The following is a 12,344-nucleotide window of genomic DNA, read 5'->3' on the forward strand; positions in this document are numbered from 1 at the left end:
GTTCAATTTTTGTTTAATACATTGCTCACATACATATTTGGAGAGACTTTACTATAGGCAATATAAAAGTGTCTACAATTGTACAGTGTAGTTCGAATCCTTGCTAAACAACTGATATAAAAATTATTTAGACACTGGTAAAAGGTTTCTAAAGACATTAGTGACTGTCTAAGGTGACAAGCTAATGTCCATTAGCTCCCCGCAGACACCTCCGGCTGTATCTCAGAGGAAAAACATCTAGACATATAATAAAGCAACCATTCATGTTAAGGGATGAGCTGGCCAACACAGATGCCTGAGGGTGGTTGGATCATCCCTGCATGTCTGACCACCCTCTGGTACCTATGGCCTTCTTAAAGAGGAACTACAGTCTGCTCACATAATTTGTAATAAAAACATCTTTGCCATTCTGAAGCTTCCCTCCAACCACTTTGGATATTTTTTTATATATACTGGGATTCTGTACTTGGCAAATATGCTGCAGAAATCTCCCTCCACTGAGTTTGGCTGCAACCATTTTGGCTTCATGTACACGGGACGTTTTTACAACCTCTCCTGAACGATTTAACTTGACAGATAGTAACTTACGTTTAAACCGTCCGTTTTGCCGTGTTTACATGCCACGTTTGAGGTTAGAAAAAAAAAAAAAAAAAAAAAAAAAATCCAATCCAATACACCACTAGCAATGTTGTTTTACAAAGTATAATTGTGATTTGACCCATATGTTGTTAGATATGAAAAAGATGACCCCACCATTGAGCCTGACCACCGACGTGATCAAACAGTTTCATGAAATTTGATAGTTACCAACAGACGTTCCTCTGGTAATATCCTACTGACATGCGCTGCGCGATCAATGGATGGGCCCAGTAGTGACGAACTCTGGTCCTCGCACGCAATTTTCGGCATCGTTGCCTCAAGAGCAACGTCAGGAGCATTTCCTTACATATGCTCATTATGGGATCCATTATAAAAAAATTGCACAGAAATGGGGACAAATACAAGGACACTGCTGCTCTCTCTGCCGCTACTCACTCTGGTCTCACAAAATGGCTGAAATAGGGGAGGGTCTTATGATATTATCCTTACTAAACGCTTCTAGACGCAAACGCGGCTAAACGGGTGTTTCTAAACGCCGGTTTCAAGCTAAAAAAAAAAAAAAAACAAAAAAAACATGCAGAGGACTTTGCCTCGGCGTCCCGTGTACATGGAGCCTAACTGTGGGCAGGGAGAGGGAGAGAAGATTTAATAGATGGAAAGATAAAACACTACATATCTCCTTTCAGCATGCATAATCTTAAAGGGGTTGGGCAGTGACCGCCCCATCGTTTTACTTACCTGAGCCCCGTATTTGCCTCGGCGGAGATGCGCTGTCCCTCTCTGCACGGGGTCCCGGCTCTTTTTTGGCTAGATTGATAGCAGTGCAGCCATTGGCTCCTGCTGCTGTCAATCAAATCCAATAATGCGGGTGCCGGGGACGAGTCCGGCATTCGTGTCTATGGATGCAAATGCTGGATTCGGGAGCACGCCTGCAAGGTAACCCCCCGGGACATCGCTTCTCCTAGGGGGTTACCTGATACGGGGAGGAGCCGCGAGGCCCGCAGGGGGACCCCAGAGGTCGAGGATTGGAGCCACTCTGTGCAAAACGAGCTGCACAGTGGAGGCAAGTTTGACAAGCTATTTATTTTTAAACAAGCCTTTACAATCACTTTAAAGATGGCCATAAACTATGCACATTTTGGCCAGTTCCCATGTGAAAATACTATGTGATGTTGGACCCACTCCTGCCCAATATCCTTTTATTGGAAAATTGAAGGAATCCGATGGAAACGTTTTGCCCAAGCAGAATAGGTACAGTGAAGATTTGTCCAATCACACAGGCTGGAAAAAAAAAATCTAAGTGTATGGCCAGCTTTAGTGTTCAGCAAACATTCAGAATTTAACCCCATCAACTGAATCTACTTGGTCCACTGAGCATTCAATGCAATATGGCAGATTTCCGTAGGAGTAAACACTACCTCCTCCAGGCCACACTGTATGTGCTCACAGCATGTACCAGTCAGAAATTTACTGGACAAGCTTTTTACATATCCTGAATGTGTCTGTTGGCAGAAGTGCTCAGAATCTCACAAACAGGGTTTGAAGGAAAATTTAGGCATGTGTGTCCCAGAAGTCAGCTGGCCATACACAAAAGCACCGTGCGACTCGTGCATGCGCAGTAGGAAACGGGCAGTGAAGCCGCAAGGCTCCACTGCTTGTTTCCCTTAAGTAGAATGGTGGCGCCCGCAACCGATCCGATGGACGGATCGGCCTCCCTGGACAGGTAAGTGTCCTTATTAAAAAGTCAGCAGCTACAGTGTTTGTAGCTGCTGACTTTTAAAAAAAAAAAAATTAATTTGCAGGTGGAACACCGCTTTAATGCCTAAAATTCTCCTGAAAGCCAAACCTTTTTTTTGTTATTATTTATCCTATTCCAGATGAATCTACCTTTAAATATCCAGACCATGCCTGTGTAGCAGTCAGCAGACAGTTGTATATTTCACTGATAAAAGTATTTACACAATGACCTTTAGCTGGCAGACAATACCATCCAAACAAGGAGATAAGAGAGCAAGAATGTTGTAAAAAACAGTTATTGTAAATTATAGTGAAGCCCGCTTACAGGTATTTTATTCTAGGAAAATGTATTTCAATGAAATCCCATTCATATGAGGCTAGTTCACATCTATGCCCTGCAGGTTAAAATGGGCACGTTAAATCTACACGGGAAAAAAAAAAACAAAAAAAAAAAACCACACACGACATGCTGCATTTCTGCATTTATACAATTATGAGGTTTTGCATAGTTTTAACACATCTGCTCTATGGAAAGCCTATAAAATGTACAGAAATGCATACAGTACAGACCCATGTGAAAGGCATGTTTGCTTGTCCATCCCGTGCAGGAAAAGACAGCTCTTTGCACGGGTGTATGGATAGGCAACAAGGCCCTGGTAAACCAGGCCTAAAGGAGTGTTCAAATATGTATCTGTGAAAGGGTCCTAAGATGCAAATAACACAAGAACATTATCTAAAATCAAAACACTGTAACAGGCTGTCGCAGTGATGCAAAACAGAGAAATTCACTTTGAGGATAAAGATGTAAGGTGCGGTAATTTGAGAGGCCAGTTAGCATGTGTACATGGCTTGTCTAGAACAAACACTCATATTGTTGTCCACAGCAATTTGTGGGGTTGGCACCTGTCTGAGCCAAGAAGGCCCAAAGCTGTTAACCGTTACAACACTGGAAGTTCAGACAGAAGATGAGCATCACTGCAGTGAAAACGTGAAAAATTCCCCAGGATCCAGCTGCCTGCTGTATGGGACATACTTCATCACAGGTGAGTGAGCTGAAGGGTTTGTTGGGTTTTTCTTTAGCTAAACCTCAGCTTTAATGCATGAAGGGAACTTTTACAAGATATTCAGACATCCACAAGTGTTAATATCCATGTTCCACTGCAGCTTTCACTCTGACCTCATGTCCTAGTAATATACAGTAGTGATGTAAAGGTCAGAGAGAGGAACCAACAAGAGCTTCAAGAGACCAGAGATAGACAGTCCCAGTGTTGGTTCCCCAGTAGAATTTGGGGCACCATTCTCTGCAACAATGGAGCCCTGAAGGGCACAAGCAGCAAGAAATAAGTAGGCTTAGTCCCCTTATATTTTTGCCCTGCCCCTCCTCCCTTGCCAAGATGCATCTCTGCACGCATATGAAGATGTACCAAAGGTATTTGCCAGGTCTTAGGGAGCAAGGAGGAAAAAAGGTAGAAAAAAAAAAAAAAGGCATAGATCAAAATGGTCTCCAAACTGCGGCTGGGGGCCAAATGCAGCCCTTTGCTTGCCTTTTCAGCCCTTGAGGCACTATTCCTCCCACTGGCACCAACGATGGGGCACCCACCCAACTGACACCAACAATGGGGCACCATTTCCCCCCCAACTGACACCAACGATGGGGCACCATTCCCCCCCAACTGACACCAACGATGGGGCACCATTCCCCCCCAACTGACACCAACAATGGGGCACCATTCCCCCCCAACTGACACCAACAATGGGGCACCATTCCCCCCCAACTGACACCAACAATGGGGCACCATTCCCCCCCAACTGACACCAACAATGGGGCACCATTCCCCCCCCAACTGACACCAACAATGGGGCACCATTCCCCCCCAAACTAACAATGGGGCACCATTCCCCCCCCAAACTAACAATGGGGCACCATTCCCCCCCCCCCCCCAAACTAACAATGGGGCACCATTCCCCCCCCCCAAACTAACAATGGGGCACCATTCCCCCCCCCCAAACTAACAATGGGGCACCATTCCCCCCCCCCAAACTAACAATGGGGCACCATTCCCCCCCCCCCCAAACTAACAATGGGGCACCATTCCCCCCCCCCCCAAACTAACAATGGGGCACCATTCCCCCCCCCCCCAAACTAACAATGGGGCACCATTCCCCCCCCCAAACTAACAATGGGGCACCATTCCCCCCCCCCCCAAACTAACAATGGGGCACCATTCCCCCCCCCCAAACTAACAATGGGGCACCATTCCCCCCCCCCAAACTAACAATGGGGCACCATTCCCCCCCCCAAACTAACAATGGGGCACCATCCCCCCCCCCCAAACTAACAATGGGGCACCATTCCCCCCCCCCCAAACTAACAATGGGGCACCATTCCCCCCCCCCCCAAACTAACAATGGGGCACCATTCCCCCCCCCCCAAACTAACAATGGGGCACCATTCCCCCCCCCAAACTAACAATGGGGCACCATTCCCCCCCCCAAACTAACAATGGGGCACCATTCCCCCCCCCAAACTAACAATGGGGCACCATTCCCCCCCCCAAACTAACAATGGGGCACCATTCCCCCCCCCCAAACTAACAATGGGGCACCATTCCCCCCCCAAACTAACAATGGGGCACCATTCCCCCCCCCAAACTAACAATGGGGCACCATTCCCCCCCCCAAACTAACAATGGGGCACCATTCCCCCCCCCCAAACTAACAATGGGGCACCATTCTCCCCCCCCCCCCAAACTAACAATGGGGCACCATTCCCCCCCCAAACTAACAATGGGGCACCATTCCCCCCCCCCAAACTAACAATGGGGCACCATTCCCCCCCCCCCAAACTAACAATGGGGCACCATTCCCCCCCCCCCCAAACTAACAATGGGGCACCATTCCCCCCCCCCCAAACTAACAATGGGGCACCATTCCCCCCCCCCCAAACTAACAATGGGGCACCATTCCCCCCCCCAAACTAACAATGGGGCACCATTCCCCCCCCCCCCCAAACTAACAATGGGGCACCATTCCCCCCCCCCAAACTAACAATGGGGCACCATTCCCCCCCCAAACTAACAATGGGGCACCATTCCCCCCCCAAACTAACAATGGGGCACCATTCCCCCCCCCAAACTAACAATGGGGCACCATTCCCCCCCCCCCAAACTAACAATGGGGCACCATTCCCCCCCCCCCAAACTAACAATGGGGCACCATTCCCCCCCCAAACTAACAATGGGGCACCATTCCCCCCCCCCAAACTAACAATGGGGCACCATTCCCCCCCCAAACTAACAATGGGGCACCATTCCCCCCCCCCAAACTAACAATGGGGCACCATTCCCCCCCCCCAAACTAACAATGGGGCACCATTCCCCCCCCAAACTAACAATGGGGCACCATTCCCCCCCCCAAACTAACAATGGGGCACCATTCCCCCCCCCCAAACTAACAATGGGGCACCACCCCCCCCCAAACTAACAATGGGGCACCATTCCCAACAATAGGGCACCATTCCCCCCCAACTAACAATGGAGCACCATTCCCCCCCCTCCAATTGACATCAACCCAACGATGGGGCACCATTCCCCCCCAACTGACACCAACAATGGGGCACTATTTCCCCCACTGATACCAATGATGGGGCACTCTTTCTTCCACTGACACCAATGATGGGGAACTATTCCTTCCAATGACACCGATAGGGCGCGATTCCTCTCCCTAATACCAGAGATGTGTGGTTTACTTCCACTGATGCCAGAACAATTTTTACTCTCAATGGCCAGTCTGGCCCCCTAAAGTCTGAAGGATGGTAAACTGGCACTTTGTTTAGAAAGTTTGGAGACCCCTGGCATAGATCAACTTTATCAAAACAAAAACAAATTGTGTAGCTTTGACCAAAGTTGATGAATACCCTTGCTATAAATGCTAGCCATTTATGTAGCACATGAAGCCTGACTGGAAAAGTCCTAGGACATTGCTGAGAGAAGCCTAGCTGTTACTGTTCACCATCAAAGGAACAAGCTCTTTCTCCGGTTAAAACCTCACATGCACTTTATCTCTCCTGATACAGTAGCTCTGAGCTCAGTGATTGAGACCTTGCTCCTGTAATGTTGAAGGTGAACAGCAACAGCTAGCCATCTCTTAGCAACTTCCTGGGAAATTTCCAGGTAGGCTGCATGGGGTATGTAAATGACCTACAGCTATAGCAAGGGTATTATTCATCTTTGGACAAAGCTGCAGAGTTTCCCATTTTGGGTTTTATTTATGGATGCCCTTATCTGCATAGGCAGTTTTTTTGGTAAAGGTGAACTATCCCTAAAGTATTCAGAATATTCTTTACAAGTATGTGTTTTCTTGAAAGACTTATGTGACAAAGATTCTGTTGTCATAGCTGGTCCTCTGAAAACTCATTGCTTGGCTGTCATAATGGTTCAACAACTTTAATAACTAAAAGCAAATATTTTCTTTTTGCATTGGATAGAGTGGAGGGGGATTAGAACACCTGTCAGTTGTTATTGCTGCCTGTACCCCGGGAGAGAGATTCACCCTCTCTAAATTTGTTTTGTTTATCGTTATCACCGAAAGTGAAAGTAAAACAAAATACCATCATTTGGATCTTCCCCAGAAAAATAATAGAGGGGAAATCTTCCAATGGGGACACTAGTTCTGGTGACCTGCCTCCCCCCAAAGGGATTCCCCTAATTTGCAGGGAGTTCCTCTCACTTCCTTTTTTAACTATGGGACAGGAAGTGATGGGAAATCTGCACAATAGGACACAGATGGCAAAAAAAAAACCTAACAAGGGTTATAATCCTCACTTACTCTATCCAAAAAGAAGAAGAAAAAAAAAAAGGTTTTACCTATAGTTCTACTTTAACACTCCAAGTTACCAGCCTGGCACAAGTATGCATATAAGGAGAAGATCAGACTTTACTTGCTGTAATGGGGGGCTCAGAGTCTACTGAAACCCTAACTTCAACATGACATGCAAGCAACTAGCACTTTCAGCAGGTGGTCAGCAATGGATCCAAGGGAAAGCAACCGTCACCTTAAAAATGAACTACAATCTTTTGTAAAAAAAAAAAAAAGAAGAAGTCAGCAGCTATAAATACTGTAGCTGTTGGCTTATAATAAGACACTTACCAGTCCAGGAGTCTAGCACTGTCATCACCCAGGACGGTTCTTTGCCAGTCTTTGGGTCCCTGGTGCCATCATCTTGCTCGTGGGAAGTTGTCTGACTTTCTTCTGTTTCACAGCCAGCTCCCCACGGCATATACGCAAGATGCGCTGAGCATTCGGACTGGTCCTGCAACCTCCTGGGATTTATGATGCATCTCAGGAGGTTGCAGTCAAGCAAGAGAGGGCCGAACTACCACTTTTCTTGCCTTGTACTTTTGGAAAAGTGGAACTTTTTAGGTGAAGTTCCAGTCAGACTGCATGGGGTATGCAGCGCTGAAGAGGGACCCCAGAAGAGAAGGATCTGGGCTGCTCTATGCAAAACCACTGCAACAGAGCAGGCAAGTATAACATGTTTGTGATTTAAAGAAAAAAAAGAAAAAAAAAAAAAAAAGAAGAAATAGAGACGTTACAATCACTTTAAGAAAAGAATTTCAGCCTGCAATTTCATATTCATATTATGTTAAAAGCCTGACATTTATTTGTGGTTTGCATTCTTCTACACATTTCTACAATTTGAAGCTGTAGCCCTGACAAATTCTCATGCAACAAGTCATCTGATAAGTAGAGATGGAAGAGTAAATTTGTTGGGTTTGAGTAGGCCACTCCACAAGTGGAGGATAGGGTGGGAACCTTCCAGCATCTGCATTCCAGTTACTACAGAGAAAACTCTATATAAAAGTCCCAGAGTGAATAAGTAACCTCTCATAACCCGAGACCTAAAACGAGAAGGATCGGGCAAAAGATGCTGACTAAAGGGAACCCTTGCATTTATTTTTAACCAATTCATTTGCTAAATTGCTGGTGGGATATTCCTTAAAATACTTTTAGAACAGGCTTTATTTTTTTTTACTTTCATTCTGCATTAGGTAAACAGGCAAATGTTGCAGCTATACGAAAATACAATAGACATTTGCACATGAACCCTCCACTATCTGCTTGGACAATGGTATGGCAGAGCCTCGTTAGTTATATCTGGGGTTTTGAAAGGGGAGTGCTATGTAGCACTCAGATTATAATCCTGCATGTCTAGAGTGTGCCAGGCTGGTGCTGTTCATAGGAAAGGCTTTTTATTTTTTATAGAGTGGATTCTGAGAAGCTTGGACATTCCTACCCTTGAACAGCTTTAACTATGGAAACCTAAAATATGATTGGTTGCTTCGGTGCATTCTTTTTTTTTTTTAAACTAACAAGTTATTTTAGTGTATGAATGTGTCATTGTAAAGAACAGCTTTCTGTAACTAATAAAGCAAAATATCATTAAGCAGAAAAGTCTGGCTCAGCTGCTGCTAGGCTTGGCATAAATAATTACCTTTGCTAGTAACACGGGCCTAAAGAGTCACAGACTAATGAAGGTTTACCTCTGTGCCCCTGTTCCCTATGGGATATTGTCAAGAACAGACTCCCTTGTTGCTTTTTTCTTTTTTTAAGACACACATCTGCCTCTAATCTTAATAGCTAAACCATTAACCATACAAAGTTTTTTTTTCTTTCCCATTGACCGTACGGCACATTGCTGCAAATGCTCAGAGCTTAACTCATTCCAATTCCTATTATAATCCAGACAAACAGCAGCTTCCTACACATCTGATTATAAAACATGATAAACTGTTTTACTTGTCTTGGCTTTCTGTGGCAGAACTGATTGAATCTGTCACTGGAGGTATATTAATTGCTTTTCTGAACAGCGTCTCCTAATCACCACTTGCCTTAGCCACAGTAACAGACACTAGAAACCGTAGACAGAAAAAATGTTGATGGCACTGCTAGTGTGGATAAGACACTATTTGCCAAAGAGAGAGAAAAAAAGGAACAGTTATTAAAAAAAAAAAAAAAAAAAAGCCATGTCACATAATCAAAACACTTTCCAGAAAAGACATTCTATTCTAAACATTCTGTCATGCTGCAAGTAAACCATGTTTTATAGAATTTGTGCTTACGGTGAAATCTGTTTCGGATTTAAACTTTCTTCTACTCTAAAACCTATTAAGGAGTCCCAACTAGGGCTTCCCGTCAGTCAGACTGCATTAAAAAAAAAAAAAATAAATAAAAAATAAATAAATACTTGTAGCATCACCCACAGCCTCTTTTTTTCCTTCCTTTAGACCTCCAGCAGAGGAACAATGATAGATCTCTGTCCAAGGGCAAAAGACAGTCACCATAAACTGAGACCATATTGAAGTCAGACTAAACTCAACCTAGCTTGACAGAATGATAAATGGTTACTGTTTAATACCTCCAGTGAGAGTAAATATTGCTTAATAAAGAGGATTCCTCAAATACTGCCTCATTCTTCCAGGACTATGTTGATAAAGACAGCATCTAGACTTGAGATAGACAAATGCCTGTGACCAGAAGACCAAGAATTCCAAGGAGGTGACTAAAGAGCACATGGCTTACTTCCCATGGTCTACAATGAGCTTTATAAAATAGAAGTGTCTGAATATAGGAGATGAAGATAGACAAACAGACATCTCCCAGTGGCCTAGTATATTTTTTTACTGACGCAAAGTGCCGGAACATTGACACCTAGTTGAGCAAAATGGTGAAAGCAAAGTTTATTGGAAAAAGATCAGTTGTCACCAAAGTGACAGGGAACAGCTGAATTCCCACATCTGGAGTCTCATTTGGGCAAACACTCTGAAACTCACACCCTCGTAATCCTGGGCTGCTAAAAAGACAGATGGAAGTGTTCTATGCAACATATGCACTCTAAAACTATACACAGTCATGTGTTTAAAAATAAAGATACCAAACAAAAAATAGTAACAAAAAATGTACATATTGTAAAACAATCACAGCTGATAACTTGCTTAACCAAAACAACAAATCTGAAAATATTAGACAGAATAGTTTGCAGAAACCTATACAGTCAAACTTCATCTTGCATTCATATGGAGCAGCTAAAATAATGAGATGATTACTGATTGGCTAAGGAACATTAATTTAATTTCTGCATGCACACAGGTTCAGCTCAAGCTCTGCTCGAGGAAGGGGTTTTCTATGCACTGAAAGATTGATTATTGGACTTGGTCTACTGGACCTAAGCATTACTTTACCACCTTAGTATGGGGGCACTATTCCTCACACCGACACCGACGGGGGCACCATTCCTCCCACCCGACACCGGCACTATTCCTCCCACCCGACACCAACGGGGGCACTATTCCTCCCACCCGACACCAACGGGGGCACTATTCCTCCCACCCGACACCAACGGGGGCACTATTCCTCCCACCCGACACCAACGGGGGCACTATTCCTCCCACCCGACACCAACGGGGGCACTATTCCTCCCATCTGACACCAATGACGGGGGAACTATTCCTCCCACCTGACACAAACGACGGGGGGAACTATTCCTCCCAACGATGGGGGCACTATTCCTCACACCGACACCAAGGACGGGGGCACCATTCCTCCCACCCAACACTGGCACCATTCCTCCCACCCGACACCAACGACCGGGGCACTATTCCTCCCACCCAACGGGGGCACTATTCCTCCCACCCGACACAAACGACGGGGGGGAACTATTCCTCCCACCCGACACAAACGACAGGGGCATCGTTTCTCCCCCTAATACCAATGCTGGGACATGGTTTACTCCCAACTGGGCACAGTCCAGCCCCCTAAGGAGTGTAAACTAGCCCTTTGTTTAGAAAGTTTGGAGAGTCCTGATGTATGCTATATTCATATGCTGTATAGCTATATGGATAACTACTATCATTCTGACTTTGTTCAAGTATCTTTACTACAACCTATATTTGCATTAGGCGTTTGTGGGTGTGCTGACTTTCTAGCCTGACATATTTACCTCTGGGTCTTGGGAATGGCTCCTAAATTATGTTGAGCACCCCTACTAGTATATACATTACTTTGGGAAGTTGTGCAAGCACAGGAATAAAGTGCAGAGACTCTGAGGTTGGATTTACTAAAACTGGAGAGTGCAAAACCTGGTGCAGCTCCAAAGACATGCTGGTAGAATAATTGGCCTTACTATGTGTATGTATGAATGAATGTGGAGTTAGAGACCTTAGACTGTAAGTTCCTTGAGGACAAGGACTGATGTGAATGCACAATATATGTAAAGCGCTGCGTAAATTGACGGTGCAATATAAGTACCTGCAAAAAAATTTAAAAAAAAAATAAATAGAAACCAACTAGCTTCCAGGTTTTTTTTTTGGTCAAAACTTTAATTGAACATGCTGAAGTTTGAAGCTGATTGACTACCATGCAGCTGCACCAGATTCTCAGTGCTACATTTTTAGAAAAATCAGCCCATTTATATTCAGTTCCAGAACGTCTGCACTAGGGCCGAAGCTGAAAAATGAAGCTTGTGTTGCCATGGATTACCGCAATTTGTTAAATCAAAAAGAAGCCACCTTTCATCACAAGCATATGTTATGCGCAGTTCGGTTTACACATTCTTAACTCCTCCATATATCTGCAAGCACAGCTCGAAAGTGTATGAAATGAATCGCAGGCAGTGTCTATTAGAAAGGTCTTTGCTACATAAACTTTTAACAGGAAAAAAAAAAAAAAAAAAAGAAGTTTTCAGTGCAACGGGAAACAGCCCAAAGTGACGGAATGTTTTAGCCTACCCCCTCCCAATGTCCCTGGTTTCTAATCAATCATGCTGCTGCAACTCTCACTAAGAGAGAATCAATACAGGAATTAAAAAGCATTCTCTCCTTTAACGGGTAACACATTCACCCAGCACAACCATGCCTGGTCTTAAGTATCCTTAAAGCACAGATCTTTATCGTTAATGGATGGAGCCTGGCATGACTTCACTGTGAAACAAAGCAATGTTTAGCAAGTTG

General features: G+C 44.8%; 1 protein-coding gene across 1 annotated transcript in view; it reads right to left on the reverse strand.

The window, feature by feature from the left end:
* Window positions 1-12,344, reverse strand: part of PRICKLE1 (prickle planar cell polarity protein 1) — an 86,757-nt gene that overhangs the window by 73,307 nt on the left and 1,106 nt on the right.

This window comes from Aquarana catesbeiana, linkage group LG03, assembly GCF_042186555.1.
Source record: "Aquarana catesbeiana isolate 2022-GZ linkage group LG03, ASM4218655v1, whole genome shotgun sequence".
NCBI classification, from domain to species: domain Eukaryota; kingdom Metazoa; phylum Chordata; class Amphibia; order Anura; family Ranidae; genus Aquarana; species Aquarana catesbeiana.